Below are 16,606 nucleotides of genomic sequence, written 5' to 3' on the forward strand. Positions count from 1 at the left end.
CAGCAACAAAAGCACACAACAGCACACACCGTGCTGTGTTTAATAGAAAGGCCGCTGTGGCTTTTTTTTTTTAGCACCTCCATCACAATTGTTGGAGCTCACTCTTGAGGGTTTATACTTAACATTTCTGGACCAGATGGAATATGTGTGCATAATGTCAGAGGACTTGGAAAAACATGGCTTAGCTTGTAAATGAAGTCACACAATTTATATTTCAGATTCCTCAGCCTGATTTCTAGGCTCAGCATTTGGTATTATCATAGCATTTCTTTCTCGACGGCATTGGTAAAGGCTCTTAGGTGGAAACTGAAATTTTGATAACGTTTGGATTGCGGAACTGTGGCGTGTAATACAAAGCAAGTTCATACCAATTATGCTAATGTTATATTTTCCGTATCTGACTGAACTTCCTCTAAATCTTAATTTCTACTGTAGTGGATCTAGTAGAGCCTGTGGTGTAGTCTAAAAAGTGGGAGCATTCATACTTGTGCGTAGCGTCCCTGCATTGCGCTGCCATAAAACACTATTTGCCAGCGGAGTTTCTTTCTTTGAGTTGTTCAACTCTTTTCCAGTAGATTTAGCCAGAAATGCATAGTAGGAAGGAGTGGCCCACACAGTCGTTATAGCACTGAACATATCACTGTTAAACACATCACTGATAAGCCATTAGTGTTGCGTGGTATGCTGATACTAGAAAAGTGTTGCAACCCTTGCGCTCAAAAGTTGTACTATTGTCAGTTTTATTTGTACCACTACTTTAACAAAGAGTTTATTAATAGGTAATTAATGGACTTGACGCTTGATAATTACTGCTGTGAGTGAGAGGGATGTCAAGGCATGTGAAAGTCACAGGAGTAAAGGGATATAGAACACATGGAGGAAGAATAAAATCCAGAAAACCAGTCCTTAGTCTGGGCAGGGGTTATATACAGAAAGGTAGTCAGAGAATACAGAAAAAATGTCTAAATGTCCTGCACAAGAAACCCAAAGACTAGAAAACAAGTTACCCAATGAAATGCCCTGAAGGCTTGACTAGCAGTAACAAGACAATCTGTCAAGTGGAAGGTGAAAAACGGGAGGTGGGAAGAGTCTTTGGACAGTTGGACATGTATAAACAGGTCAACCAGGGTAGACAGCAAAAAATCCCACAATGGTGCCCAAGTTCAGAAGCAAAAAAAAAGAAGAGGAAAATTTGAATCTCAAAACTGAAAGAAAAAACAATCTAAAACCCACACAATAATTCAATATACCCAAAGCCAAATCTTTGGGCGCAGGCCTAGAGAATCTGTCTGGAGAAGAGCAAGGAAATGGTGGTAATCTCTGCACTACCCTAGTGCCATCCCGGGCCAAAACCAGAGTATTTCCAGTGGTGAGAGTGTATCTGAGGCAGACTATTTCCTGTTGCGTGTTACATGTATGAAAGGGCAGCTTTGGATGATGTCCCAACCTGATTTTTCTAAAACTGTCCAGCTTTGATGTGTGAAAATGGCTTATGTAACAGGAGTGCGGTTGATTTTGTAACAATATTCTTTTAATCAACAATAATAATGATGTAATTTTAAATAATCCTGTTATTAAATGGCATAAACCAGGGACATTGTATTACTGTGTATCATGTAAAAGCTTTTAATGAAACTGTGAGCTTGACCTAATACAGAGTAATCTCATTATTACTGTTTGGGTTAGGGTTCATCGTCACAGAGACACCCACATGGATGAAAACACAGATGACTCAATACAGGTTAAGGTCTGGACTTTATAGTTTTGCATCTAATTTAAAATTCTGGTTAATGAGACCAGTCTTTCAAAAGCAGTATACAATCTATGTAGGCAGTTAAACTTAAAACTGACATTTTAAAGTGAATTAAAAAAGAAGAATTTTAAGTGCTGTGTTGTCTAACCCATTATTCCTTTTCTTTTCCTGATATTTCAGGTATTCTGTGGTGTTCCTATAGATTCTGTACTAACATATTTATGTTGAAATTGTATTAAACGGATAATTTTGGTGTTGTGACATTCTAGTCAAACCCAGCTACTCCCACTCAATTTCTTTGTTCTTAGGTTATCGCTGTTTTTGCTCTGCGGCTCTACTACAACCTCACCATCACTTTATAGAGCTAGCAGAGTCAGATGAATCAATGGAAACAATGACTAAAAGGAGAAAGGCACAGAGGGAATTAAGGTCAAAGAAAACAGGGGAGGAAGCAGCAAGCTGGGAGGAGGAGCTTGAAAAGACAAATCTTAATGTTCAGTGATTTGCAGCACACAGAATTATGCAATCCAGTAACAGTCAAGCATCACCTCAGTCTGCAGCTTTCATAATTACCACAGGGCCGAATCCCAGTTTCTAAAAATTGAACATTAAATACTTTACATTGGAAATGTGGGCAGCGAGCAGGCTCCCCTGGTGTGCTGTTGTCTCCATCTGCACTCAGACTAAAGAGGTGAGCAATTGTTCAGATGTCTGAATGAGTGTCAGTCACATGGTAAAGCCATTCAGTTGCCATGTGCTGCTGGCTGACACAGTGAGCTTTTTTTTTCATGTTCAGTTCATTGCATTAGCGAGGTATCATTTTACATTTTGATGGTTTTTACCAATGTGGGTGCAGACGGTGAAAATATTTCCTCTCACACCGGCAGACGGGTGCTGGCTGTTTCTGGGAAGTGATGCATGCAACGAAATCTGTTTAAAGGGTGAACTATGGAGTTTTGATGTTAGCAAATCCAGTAATGCTGCGTTGATTTTATTTTCTGAAAAAAGTTAAAACCAGCACTGTTAACATTCTCTGTTTGTCTTTCTGATAAATTATGAGAAATGATACCAGGAGTAAATTTACTGCTCAACAATCCCTTCAGTCTTATTTTGAAAGTTCAGTTGGTGGTAATAACTAGCCTGCTTGGTGGCTAAGTTGCTGTTGTGGCGCTCCTTAGTATGATTTACCTGCATCTGGTCTTGGATTCGGTGGACTCCAGTCCTACTGTCTTGGACCACAGTTGGCAAAGGTAGTCGTCGTTCTCATCTGGGAATGCACAGCTAGCAGAGAACTCCAGCCAGAACCTGCAGCTTGTTGAGAACTGGATCACGTGTCGCTATGCCCAGTTTACCAGAGCAGAACATAAATTACAGCTGCCAGCTGCAGACTATTTGCTGGATCACATAATTTCTAAATTAGAAACTATTAGAATTATTTGATTATTAATTTGTGCCTCCTTCTGCATGCCCACATGTGCAGATATGCACCACCACCACAAATCAGTGGAAAGCAATAAATAATATGAGACATTGCGTGTGTTACATTGGATGCTCATGCATCCTAATAGTGCAATGGATCTTTTTTTCTCTTTTGTGTGTTTTTTTTATTAAAGGTTTTTTTTGTTGTTGTTTTTTAAAAAAGTAGTGAAAAATTAAAGGTTAGTAAAAATTGTGAACCCTAAGAAATGTCCACGTGCATTTGCTAGTATGCAGCATAACACAGTATATAACATTGTCCAATTGGCTCTGCATCAGGTTCGGGTCAAAAACTTGAAGGGGTGCATTTAATAGATCCAAGGTAGATTCAGAGGCATGTTCCTGCATTATTATCCCTCATGAAAATATTTCAAATTTGAAAGATGCAAATGTAGTTCTTTATTTCTCTTCATGAGCTCCTTTCAAGTGCAGTAAATGTGCAGTTTCCACACTTACAGAAGGTTGTGTGAACTGATAAATAATTCAAATTTAAGATGTGTTCACTCCCATAAATAAACCCTCCACTTTACTTTTGATGCCTTTTAGAAATGTGTCACATGATGCTTGTACAGGCCGTGTATAGACACTTTGCAGTGAATTCTAAAACTTATGTTTTAAATGTCGAACACATGCTGTGATATATGTTGTTTTCTAATTGCATGGTTGAAAACCTCACCTCCATTCAGAGACCATTAACTGAGTTTGTAACTGCTTCTTGTTGCAGGTTCTGAGCACATGGTACAAGGTCCTGACTGAGTACACTGGTGGTGCAAACAGACTTACTGCTGTGGTGAGTGATCTACAGCCAGGCTGCATTTGAACATGTTTCTATCTGCATAGCTTATGCAAGTTTCAGATCCTGGATCTTAAATATCCCCAACTCTAATAGGACTGGAAAAAAAACCCCAAAAAATAAACCAAGACAGTGGTTTTCACAATAATAGCTTTTGAATTGTCATCACTTCCTTATTGATTTTGGGTTTTGTAGAATGTAATATTCTTGCTCATATGTATTTTCCCTCTTAGAAATTACGTTTTAGGCAGGCATGATGATTTTCTTTTTCATGTGCCATGTATTCTGGTTGTATAGACGCAGATGGAGGTAATTCTACACCAGTGGCATGTTGCACGATTCAAACTAATTGCACAAGAGTGCAAAAGCATATATTTAATGGATAATAATTCTATTTTAGCAAGATTCTTATAAAAAACAAAAAGCATGTGTTTGAAGTACTTCTCAAATGGCTGGTTGAAAGGAGTGGATGGATTGGTAATGTTGTTAGTTTTGTTTCTGTTTTCTTAAAGGTTATTTTTGATCTTTTGTTTTCATCTGATTAGATCATAAAAGCAGAAGGGAACAAGAGGAAAGATTGTGATATGACGCACACTGATCCTGAGGGTTGTACTATCAAGGTCAACATAGCGAGACTTTCGTGTGCTCAGCAAGACCTAAAACTGCAGCCAGACATGAGTATTATGTTGGTTGCTATTAATTTTCTTTGTGAACTCAGGTTTTTGGCTTCAGGCTCTGAAATGGGGTTGTTAAATGTATCTTTTGACTCTTTTTCTTAAGTTTTCTTTTTAAGAGTGCATTGGTGACAGGAATACGGGGGGGGGGGCACGAATCTGGCTGCAATGAACATGAGCTGTAATGGTGCGCCATTTAATTCTTCTGTTTGCAAAGGTCCAATTAAGTGGTGCCTTCTTCAGTCAGACATCATTAAAAACCAGTATTATTATAAGCTTTGACACGGCTGCACAGCTTAGCAAAGGAGAGTGGGAAATCACTTTTTTACAAAGTGAAAATTAAATACATTTTATTGATTCATATTTTTGCTGGTAAATGGGCTACAAATAGACTATTTGTGTCCTGTTAGATACAGTTCCAGTGGTTAAAACCAGAACTGGCAGCAAAGTAGGATTTTTACATTTGCTGCATAACTATGCAGCACGGCTTCCTTCTGCAATATTACTAAGATACAACCGAATGGCTTGCATATATCAAACAGTTTCCTTCAGCCGAGTATCTATATTGCACTTGCAGCATGTCGCAGAGAAAAAGTCTGAAACTCTTGCCATAATGTCAGCCTAACCTGGTAAAGCCACATTTGTGACACTGAAAACTCAACACAGCTCACTAACCTGTTAATCCTGTACTGCCGTACTTTCCTCGCAGGTGTAATCAGACTGCAGACATCAGTTATACTAGTTTTTTCTTTGGCTAGCTGCTAGCAGCATGCGATGTGGTTCAGTATGGCCTCAGTTTTGGAGCCCTGATTCCTGTATGTTATACTGGAATCCAAAAATTACTTTATTTTTATGACTGTACCGAGACCACTTCATGAGTCCAGTGTGATTCATCTGGACTGAACAAACAGGTTTCAAATTTCCCCAAGGCTTACTGGCAGTTAGTCGCACACAAGTGTCATTGTTCCCCCACTGTTTTCCTGTTGTACTGAGTTTATTTTTGGTCTTTAACCACTTGTGAAAGTCAGAAAGTGTGAAAGCGTCTGTTTGAGTTCCACTGGAGGAACAGACCCCTCTTCCTGTTTTGTACCATTGAAGAATCCAGCAGGTTTCCTGTGAACCCTGCCCAAAAACGCACTGTTGCTAGATAGGACTCACATCCAGGTTCTTGGTTGTGCTTGTTTAAGTTCACATGGCAAGTGATTTTGTGCTAACTTTCTGACATTGTTGGTTCGGTTTTCAGGTTGAATCGCAATGTTTTGCTCTGACTTGCTAAAAACTCCTCTCACCCACTTTAACAGTTAGCTACGTTAATGTCAGGTCAGCCTCGCTGGAAGGCTTTGTTTTCTCCACTGTAGAGCCCTCAGCTCTGCTTATTTGTTTTATTCATGATGCTACAACTCGGCACTGGAGCTCTTAGTCACCCAGTGAGTGTGTTATTTACATAAAGAGCCTATAAGCACTGGTACAGAGTTTACATTTTCATATCAGAAACCAAGAAGCAAGTCATTTTGCAAATAGTGTTTTCTGGTGTGATGTAACGTGCAGCGGTTGAACTGCTTGAGGAAGGCGGTGATGTCAGGGGAGCATGTTGGAGTGTTTTTTTGTTTTTTGTGCTGAGGATGACATGTAACTCAGTGGTGCCAAACTACACACCCAATTTGTTTATGCCCTGCAGAAACCTTTTACTAACAACTTTAATTTCACTCTGAATGCCAGTATTGTTTCTCACATTTAAAATACTTTTTGTCACCCCAGGAGCGAGGCGATACGACATCCGTGTCTGGTTTTAGGAGAATTTTGTCAGGATGTCATTTCTCTTCTGAATTTTGACGAGTCTTTAGAAAACCCGGCTTCTGATTTTAGCTTGTGTTTTGTGTTTTTATTAATGCACTTGTGCAGAACACTGTGTTGCTCTCACAAGGCTGTTGTATGTAACAGGAGAAGAAAGCCTTTGTTCTAAAATGATTCAGCCCACTGTATTGATCGTGTGTATCACTTTGCCTAGAAACCAGCGCGAGAGCTACTCTTCCAGAATGTGCCCCCATTTCTGAAATCACACCACAAATATTTCAGAGACTTGTCCATTAGTGTGTCCTGAAGGGACTGCAAAATTCCACACCTCCTGCAAAGGATGTGTCTCTGGTTAACTCTGAAGCTCAAACCCTCGTTTAGTGAGAGAGCAGAAAAATCAGAGTTGAATGAAAAGATATAAAGCGAGATAGCCGAATACAGATCATGCATGGCGGATAGAAGGTGAGATTAGTTGCGCCACAACTCTTTTTTTTTTCATCTGTAGACATCTCCCTCAGTGGTTTATATCTCTGTAAGGACTGTGCAATAAAATACAGCTTTGGCTACACAGAAGAGAATTACTACAATGGTGACTTGAATTTTATCGTTGTATCATTTCAGCTAAATTTGAACAAATACAACTTCTCTAGGTAGATTTCCCCACACGTAGTCTTTAGTTGGGTAGGCCACCCAGGTATAATAATGGCCACCAAAGCATACCAGCTTGGCTTGGACCTACTGGCCTCGTGTTTTCTTTATGAGCCGGCCCACTGGCTAGGTAGCCTTTGTGATGTCCACCGTAGCTTTCAGCTGCTTCCCCCCCAAGAACTCATCCAGCAGTTGGGTGAACTCCAATTCGACTATCTTTGATTGCAGTTGGTATTGATTCTTCTGTCCAGAGATCTGCTGCAAGCTAATGTGCCACTGTGGCAAACTTAAAGAGGCTGCACAGAAGGAGGACTGCCAACAGCAGCATTTAAATTGGTCCTCTCTTTTCCAGAAATGCATTTTTGAGCCATATCAGCTCTACATGGTCCACAATAGAGGCTCATTGAAGAGGCAGACAGTTATATTGGGCAGATATTCTCTGTCTTTCTTCCACAATGTACATGGCAAATATACAATAAATAGGACTGGGTTCAAATATTCTAGGTTCTTTAAATCTACTGTCCAGTTCAAGTGAGTGTATGGTCTTTCTGAATGGCCACACCAGAAGGCTGATTGAAAAGCAGTCATCACAGAGAGTGAAGACTAGGGATGGGTACCGGTGTCCGGTGCCATGATGGCACCGGTTCTGACATAAACGGTAGTAACCAGACCGAAAAGCAGCGCACATTTCGGTGCTTTATTTGGGTGCTTTTTTTTCCTGAGCTGTGATACACTTCTAGCCAATCATTTTACGTTTCCGAGGATAGTAGGCGGGGCCAGGTACGTACGTTCTGTTAGAGCAGAGCTACAGATTAAAAATGTCCAAGGCGAAGCGGTCAAAAGTCTGGCTGTACTTCACAGCAAAATATGCAAACTCAGCAGCCTGCAACAAGTGCTTTAAGCTGATACTGTGACACTGTGCAAAGGAGGTAACACCAAGAATCCGATTAAACAGCTGGCGACGCATAGCGGTTTTTTTAAAAGCCGAGAAATGCGCCGTATTTGATAGCTTGCTGCGAGACCTCACACCGTGCACGTCGGGTGGGTTGCCAGTTATCGGACCCGGAGCAACATCCCCCAAAAACCCGAAGAACAGAGTCCTGGCCCCTAGCCCTGCCAGTGTAGCAGAAATGATGACGTATGATGATGATGGCAGCAGCAGCCGTTCTTCTCTGCATGAGTAGCTTCATGTTGTTCGTGTGTAATTTACGTTGAGTAGGCTAACCACGTTATTACATTAATGCATGTAAGGTGAACTAGCAAACATCATCATAGCTACATGCGGCTGTCCTCTTGTTTGATGGCAGATACTCCCTTCACCCTGGCCAAAAAGGCTAAAATGACCAAAGAAAAAGTGGGAAACAGTTAAACATGAGAGGGTTTAAGTTTGTGGTTTTTCCATTGTTTAAGCACTGCTTCCAGCCAAGAGTGATACCATATATGCCACATAGCTGCAGAAAAGGCTAACATTGTTATCTTTTTACAAAAAAAAACAGCTGAACATGAGAGGTTTTTGGACAAAGTTTGTGTTCTCCATTCTTTAAGCACCAGTTCGAGCACCGTTTAAGCACCAGCACCATTTCAAAAGTACCGATTTGGCACCGGTATCGGATAAAACCTAAACGATACCCATCCCTAGTGAAGACGCTTCCTAAAATGCAGATAATGGAGCATGCTTCCAGACAGACATTGATAGAGATGTATTGAGCTGTACTCATGAACTGTGACACATAGTTGAGTAAAAAATGGGGAAGAAAGAGGGTTGGAAAGAGAAAAACTTCTGTCTCCTCTTTTACATTCACACGGCTGGCCCATAATTGCATGAAGTTTGAGTGAATGTTGGGTTGTCTGCTTCAGGAATGTTAGAGAGCAGTGTGGACAAGCCATAATATCACTGCCAACTAAACCCTAGTCTCCGCAGTAGCTCCTTTAAACACTTCTTTGGCATTCTGCTTCTTGTTAAAATGCTCACTAAATCATATATCTGCAATAGGTCGGCAGCCTTAACATGAAATTTCCCCTTGTGGGACTAATAAAGGTATCTTATCTTATCTTATCTCTGAAAACTGCAAATAATAAAAGTTGGTGAATGCCAAAGCATTGGCGAGTGCATCTGCTCGTTCAGGCACGCTCAACCACCTGCCAAAAGAAATATTCTACATATCTTATGTTTGCTAGTTGGACAAATTGATAAATATAGACCTTCATGTTTTACATTAGTAGCATCGTGTTGGTGTTCACAGTGCTGACTTCTGCAGGAATAGAGGGAGCTGGAGATTCCAGGAGACAGCTAGTTATTATCTCCCTATATTTTTTAAAAGTTATTCCTTTTTCAAAAGAACATTGATTTGCAGAGTTTTCAGACATGTTTTAGAGTCACTGTGTGAAGTTAATTCATGCTAGCTTTCAGCCTTTGAGAGCTTTGTTCCTCTTCTACAGTCATCAAGTAATGCATAATCCTGAAGCCTAAGTACAAGAGTAGAGAAAACACATCACAACAGACCTTTAATAGATATTGCAAAAATGTCCGGCTAGTCCAGCTGCTGCAATATTTCCCAACTTAAGCACGTCATTAGTCGTCTTGCACCAAATACCACATCTAGATGCATGCTAAATTTTTTTTAAGCTACCAAATTCACTCCAACAGCGTAACCACATGTGGTCAAGTTCTCAATGGCACTACTTTTGCTGATAATACTGATCCAGATCTCTATCAGCATCTGTGTACAACTGTCAAATGTTGCATCACACAACAAAAGGTTACAAGTCAAATGCTTTCTTAGATGAAAGATGTTGACGTGTATCGGTGTGTCGAGGCCTGTGATAATATTCTTGCCCTACCTCTGTTTCTTTTAAGAAATCAGGACATAAATGATTGTTATATATTTACAGATGTAGCCTTCCTTTGCTTTCAAAGTAAGTCTCTCTGATACAACCAGGTTTTATCAGTTCAGTTCAGGCAATGTGAAAAACAAATCACCCTAATATAACCCAGGTTAGAGAGTTTGAATTCTGCTAACAGTGTTTAGAATAAGCCACATTTGTTTTCCCTGTATTCACTATTTTGCATTTACAGATCAATGAGTTATACTTGGTTGCTTATACACGTAATGGGGACTCTTTGTCGTTACATCATGTTCTAACCCACGATTTCACACCTGACCTGTGGTCACCTGTTAACCTCACCTGTCAGTAAATAGACTCAACTTGTTTGTTAGAGTCAGTACCTCTGATCTCACAGTATGTTACTGGAAATAGATGCCTGCCTGCTTCTTAGGGTATGCGGATTAATGGCTTACTATAGTAAATCCATTAAAAACAACAGAAAACAAAAGGCTTAATATGTGATGTCAGGTGTCATTGTGTGTGCAAAGAAGGGCAGCTCCAGTGTAAAACCTGAAAAAACCCCCAAAACACCAATATGATATATTTGCTAACTGATTACGAGGAACTGAATGGGGATCGCTTTATATGAGGAACTGAATGTTTTCATGGTATATCAGTAAAGTAATGCCCACCATCAGGTAAATATCCGACAGTAGAACCCAAATGCTCTCATTAGCATTCGTCCAGTCCCGTGTCCAACATGATTATGGGTATTGCAAAGCAGGCTGTAACCAGGACTGGTTCCAGATAAGTAGATCAGACCTGACCTTCTAAAGAGATTCTCAAAATGTGATTTGGATTCTGACTTGGGCGAGGTCTTCTAATCTTAGTCATCACGGCAGCTCGCTGTGAGATAACCACCGCTGATTCAGTGGCCCTCACTGACCTCATGCATTCAGATGGACACGAGCTGCCCATAGCAGGTTTAACTGCCCGTCAAGCGAGGCTAGCTGGCAGAGACTACATGCTACCATCTGTCACCGACAGACAGCTAGCCTCTCTGACCTCTCACTGGCCATGTGAGGCTGAGCTGGGCTTGCCAATGCAATCTGTCACTCTAAGCGACCAGTAACCCAGGAGAGGGGGAGGGGAGAGCCACAAGCAGATTATGATTCATTTCTGTTGTCATTGCATCATACACAACTACCTTGGGATGCACTGATACTGATGGAGTATTTAGTATCTGTCCGAGACCAGCGTTAATTAATAAGGTGCTTTCCTCGCTGTGCAGAAGGGGCTGGGACTCCTTGTGTGTGAGTGAGCATCTTAAACAAGAGCTTTAGTAACATAGAAATAAAGGGGGTAGTAATTTTTTTTTAAATAAATCTTTAGTGAAAGTAGGAACTGGAATTTCCAGATAAGTAAGAGAAATGATGAGTTTTGTTCCATAAGCTGCAGATTCTTTCTCATTAAAGAAACATTTCCGCTTTCTCTGTGGTTGGCACGTATTTTCTCGTCCTTGTTGTTAGAGACCATGCAAACAGCCTCTCGCTTTCTATGCTGGTGCAGGGGGGCACAGAGGAATTTCGAGGAAGCTGAAGTAAACTCAGGAAACCAAAGACTGTTGAGGACATGGCTCGAGCTGCTTGCTGCACCGGGCTCTTCGTGCTCCTGCTGTCTTTGGTTAAATGCATTCATAAAGGTGCTCTTGTGTTTTGTGCAGCTGAAGTGATTCTGAAGCCTCCAATGCCCCAGCTTTGGTTTAAACATAGAATCAAAAGTAGTACATCTTAGGAGAAAAAATATATTTATGTATTAAAAAAATCACAGGTCTACACAGATGTTTGCAAATTTAAACCCACCTTAAACTCAGGCTATGAACCACATTTACATTTTCACTATGCTGTTTTTGGCAGGAGAGTGATCTTCCAGATTCACCCCTACACGTTGGGCTAAGCGTCATTGCGAGTCGGTGTGGTGGTTTGTCGTCAGCGGTGCTCATCTGTCTGGTGACAGCTTGCAGGAGTGTCCTTTTCATTGTTTTAATCCCAGAGTTGCCCTCATAAGAGACATTTGAGAGTGTGGCAGTTGGAATTACATCAGCCGTGGAGGAGGTGGATGAGCTAGCTTTGCTGGTTATCTCTGCAAATGGTGCCAACATGAATATAGCATGTGCTAGCAAGGCCCACTAGTTGAGTTATGTGCATAGATCATGATCAGCAACATAGGCACAAAGGTCTCTCTTGCAAAGAAGCATAAGGGCTGTGCCATGTCATATTGTTCATGATCATGATGATGATAATAATATATATTTTTACATGATATGAAAGTGTCATATTTGTATGTCATTGCTAAAGCAACGTCATGTGTTTACAATACCTAGTGCTCACAAGCCCAGGCATGTCTGAGAGCAAGAGCCGTGTGTGCGAAAGGCATAGATGGTTGCTGTGTAGTAGGGCTGCCACAAATGATTACTTTGATAGTCGACTAGTCACCGATTATTTTTGCGATTAGTCAACTAATCAGATCATGCATCCTTTGGACGTAAAACATAAAGCTTATTGCACCAGCAGCATCTGCTCTTATATAACTATCATTAGCTTACAGCTTTAAGTGTTTAAGGTATGTGCTAACTAAAAATAAAGACAAGATGATAGTTTATTAAATTTTAATGAAATCTGCAGATTGTTTTGGTGAAGTTTAATAAACTCAGCCGTTTGCTAACAGTCTAAAATATAACAGGACACCGGGGTATATTCTCGAGGATCTCACACTTCTGATAATCAGTTGTCTGAGGATTTACTCAGGAACAAATAAAATACTGAAAAAAGCCAAACAATAACAGTTTTTAAGTTATCTAAGTGACTCATATATCACGTTTAACCTGAGTAGCGAAAGACGGCGGTGGGTTTGAAAACGATTGGCCGGGAGTCCGGCGTTCTCACGGGCTCTAGTGGGCCTTGCCCCCGGCTAGCTATCGAGCTGGTGGGTAACAGACGTCTCCGAAAACGTCGGAGCGCTTTTGAAAATATGTGGTGTCCTGATAAACTGAGCAGACATTTGAGGTTTACACAGCTACAAAATATGTTAAATGTTTATTTTATGACCATGAAAGAATAATAAGAGTAATATTTAAACTAACTAGCTGCCGCCATTGTTGAAAACTGAGCAGGGCCGCGCTATGAATTCTGGGACACAGTTTCTTCTTCTTTGGTGTTTAACGGCAGCTGGCGTCCTTGTACATGCAGTGCTGCCATCTTCTGTTTCAGTCCGTTATTACACTCTTAAATCCTACTACTTATTCCTGCGTCTTTTGGGATCTTAGAAAGCTTCAAACGACGCGTCGACGATTTTAATATTCGACAACGATTTTGATAGTCGACGCAATCGTGGCAGCCTTACTGTGTAGGGATAAAAGGAGTTTCTGGTTATTACACAAGTTAGGATGTAAATTTCCTGCAGAAGTCTAAATCGAGCTTTAATATTGAGTAGTAACCAGAAAGTGAAAAATAAATACTAGCAGCCATAAAAGCTGTGGTTGGCTGGAGAGTGATTATTTTCTTAACAATGCAGCCCTATAGTGTTCGTGAGTATCGGGAGTTTTTTTTTTCAAACCATATTTGAGCATGTTACACATGACTAGTGCTAATGAAGAGCTGTAAAGGCCGAGAACAGCTGAATGGTCTTGTGTTTGCTAAAAAACAAACAAACAAAAACTCAAGAAACTAAGCACTCCAGGATTTTAAAAAGAAGAGAGCCTCATCCAGGAGACGCTTTGATGTTGATGTGTCTTCACTTAACAAGCAGATTATTTGTTTAACCACCGAAGCTGGCACAGAGTGGGCAAATCAGGATGGTGGTCTAAAAGCACTAAGAACTAATAGTTTGTTCTGCACCGAGGATGGAAATGCGTTTTATTTATTTATTTATCTTTAAGGGTTTTAAGCTATGAATATTGCAGATGTGTTAGTCTAGCCCCAGAATAAAAATACAAACACGGAAATGTGTTTGAGCCTTTAAACATCAATAACTACGCCGTCTTTTGCGATGTTGTTGCTGCTAATATTTTTGGTGGCGCAGTTCTACATGTACATCTACATGTATTCTGAATCGCTCGAGACTGACTGTAACCTTTGTCTTGCCTTTGCTTTCAGTGTGTCATTGTGGCAGCACAATAGGAGAGAAACAGATTTTCATGTGTGACTCTGTCTGGTTTCAGAAGAATTGGACACGTTATACAGTGAGAGATGATTTGAAATATGGTTTCCTTTAAATCATCCCATCCCCCACTGCCTGAATTTTCTTTCTGCTGCTCTGAAAATAGAGCCAAACCGTCAGGTCTCAGAGACAGAGAGAGAAGCTTTAAATAGGAATGAGCCCCATTTTATCTGCACTGGTGCAGAGTAGAATCAGAGCAGCAGACATCACAGCTTGGGTCTCCTTTACGCATGATGCAGAAATACCTTTAGAGAACACCAAACCTAAATGGTGTATATTATTGTCACAGAGTGGGAGAGACAAGGTGTGCAGTGGCAGTTTGTTTGAAGTTCAGTTTCATTGCATGCACCTGCCATTTTATAAAGGCTCCTCTGGCACATACTTTAGCAAAATAGAGTGTTCAGACTGTTCCAGTAAGGCCAGCGGCTCCTTTTGTTCACACAGCCTGTGGCTGTTCATATCCTACCAATCCTCATAAAATACGGAGAAAATGACAGGCAATGTGACAGAATGCTGTGCTGTAACCATACCACTAATGTCACACTTTACTGCACGTAATACCACTGTAATGAAAAGCGACGATTCCTTTTTTTCCCTTCTAATGCTGCTTATCCGGTCTTTAAGTCTGACGTCACTAGCCTTGTCTGGACTCAAACTCTGCTGCAGGTCTCTAAATCAAACTATCATTGTGGCATCACTGACAGTTGTTGTAAGTTTAACATCGAGACATCCATGAAAACGGTATTTATGACATTTAACGGAGTTAGAAATTAGCAGGACGTTAGCTCGCTAGCTTCCATTTAAATAAAATATAGCATGTCCTGACTGAGGGATTTTGGAAATAAATTAAGACGTACAGCTCTGTTATCACTTCCGACATAAATGGAGACAGAAAACTAAACAGCAGTGACGTTTGTAGGGTTACTGAAATTTGGCTAGCTGCTATATAACAATGTGCTACGTGACCGCTAGCGACACAGCTATGTTAGCATAATATAAACACGCTAGCTTTTTTCCACTCGATAAAAGTAAACGAACTTCAGCCAGGAGAACAACTGAGATAATCCATCCAAAATACGAGGTTAGTCATTCATATACTGCTGCATGGGCTGGGCTGTAGTTACATCCTAAGGTTTTAAAAACTGAGCTTTAAAATCAATAACGGTAATAAAAGCCGAGTGAGGCCGACAGTGATCACAGGCTGTTTTTAGGGGCTTTTTGAAATTAAATAGAAGAAGATACAAAACATTAAACATGTTAAGATTACAAAAGCCATATTACAGACTACTTTGGGCCCGGAAACAGGATTCGTCACGTCATCACTTAAAGACTGGATTGATACATACGTGAGCTTTTGAAACAAATGTTCTAGAGGGGAAATGTCTCGGTACCATAGCAGTTGTTGTCCATCAAGTTTAGAAAGGGCTGTAACTGTGCCAACACAGGATATTTTATTAAACATGCAGTGCTTTAACACAGAGTTAGAATTTGGGAATTTCTGTTTTTGTTTTTCAGTTTTAGTGCTAGTTCTTCCTTCTCCCCTTGGTGTTTGTCTGGAACAGTTGCATGAAGTCTACCAGAAAACTATCCTCTGCTCTCGCTGCGTCACCTCTGTAAACACTTTCCGAATGACTTTTTTTGGCTAAACAGCTAGTTTCTGGTCTTACTGAATAACACAACACATTGCATCATCATCATTTCATAGTGTGGGTGTTCCACCACTGATCTAGCAAATTTCAACCAGTGATGAACTCGACACTCACCAACAGGCCTGTAGATTTTTCCAGTCGCATGAGCTCAGTGGTAAACAACACAACCTTGACGCTTTCTCTGTCACTTGTTCAGGATGTGGAACTGAAAAGGACATCGTTGCCACAATTCTTTAGGGGTGAAATGTTTGGACTGCGAACGGTTACTACTCTGTAGAATATTTTCACAAACTTTTCATTCATCAGTCTGGGCAATCAGCTAGGAATTTGTCATTCATTTGACTAAACAGCTGAGTAGTAAGTGGCACAACAAAACATTTTTTAATTACTTTTAACTTGAGTGATGATGCAAGCAGTTTATTGACCTGAGTATTTAGAAATGTTCTGCACTGCTCAGAGAGGAAATTTTGTGTGAAGATTGCTATCTGCAGTCCATGGGATTGCAGTGTGTGTGGTGTAGCACAGTATCCTGTGATAGACACAAACTGTGTTGAAAAGGGGCACCAGTAGTGCAGTCTTAAAACTTGCAGTCCTACTTCATTGTTACCAGAGAGTAACATTTGTTGTTTGTGTTAGTGTTGAAAATAAAAAGGTTTTATGTTATTTTTTAGTAACTGTTTGGTTGTATTTTACACTATTGAAGTCATTTTTTTATGATAAGCATCTTAAAATAAAGTGTTTTCTTCATAATGTAGGAGATGCAATCTCAAATAAA

At 40.4% G+C, this 16,606-nt stretch overlaps 1 protein-coding gene across 2 annotated transcripts in view; it reads left to right on the forward strand.

Moving 5' to 3' along the window:
- The window catches only part of tbl1xr1a (TBL1X/Y related 1a), a 53,920-nt gene that overhangs the window by 18,414 nt on the left and 18,900 nt on the right, over positions 1–16,606 (forward strand). For both annotated transcript variants that reach the window (XM_026159040.1, XM_026159039.1), the window contains exon 2: positions 3,954–4,019. The gene's annotated coding sequence lies outside the window, so the exon portion shown is untranslated. The remainder of the gene's footprint in view (positions 1–3,953; positions 4,020–16,606) is intronic.

This window comes from Astatotilapia calliptera, chromosome 23, assembly GCF_900246225.1.
Source record: "Astatotilapia calliptera chromosome 23, fAstCal1.2, whole genome shotgun sequence".
Taxonomy (NCBI): Eukaryota; Metazoa; Chordata; class Actinopteri; order Cichliformes; family Cichlidae; genus Astatotilapia; species Astatotilapia calliptera.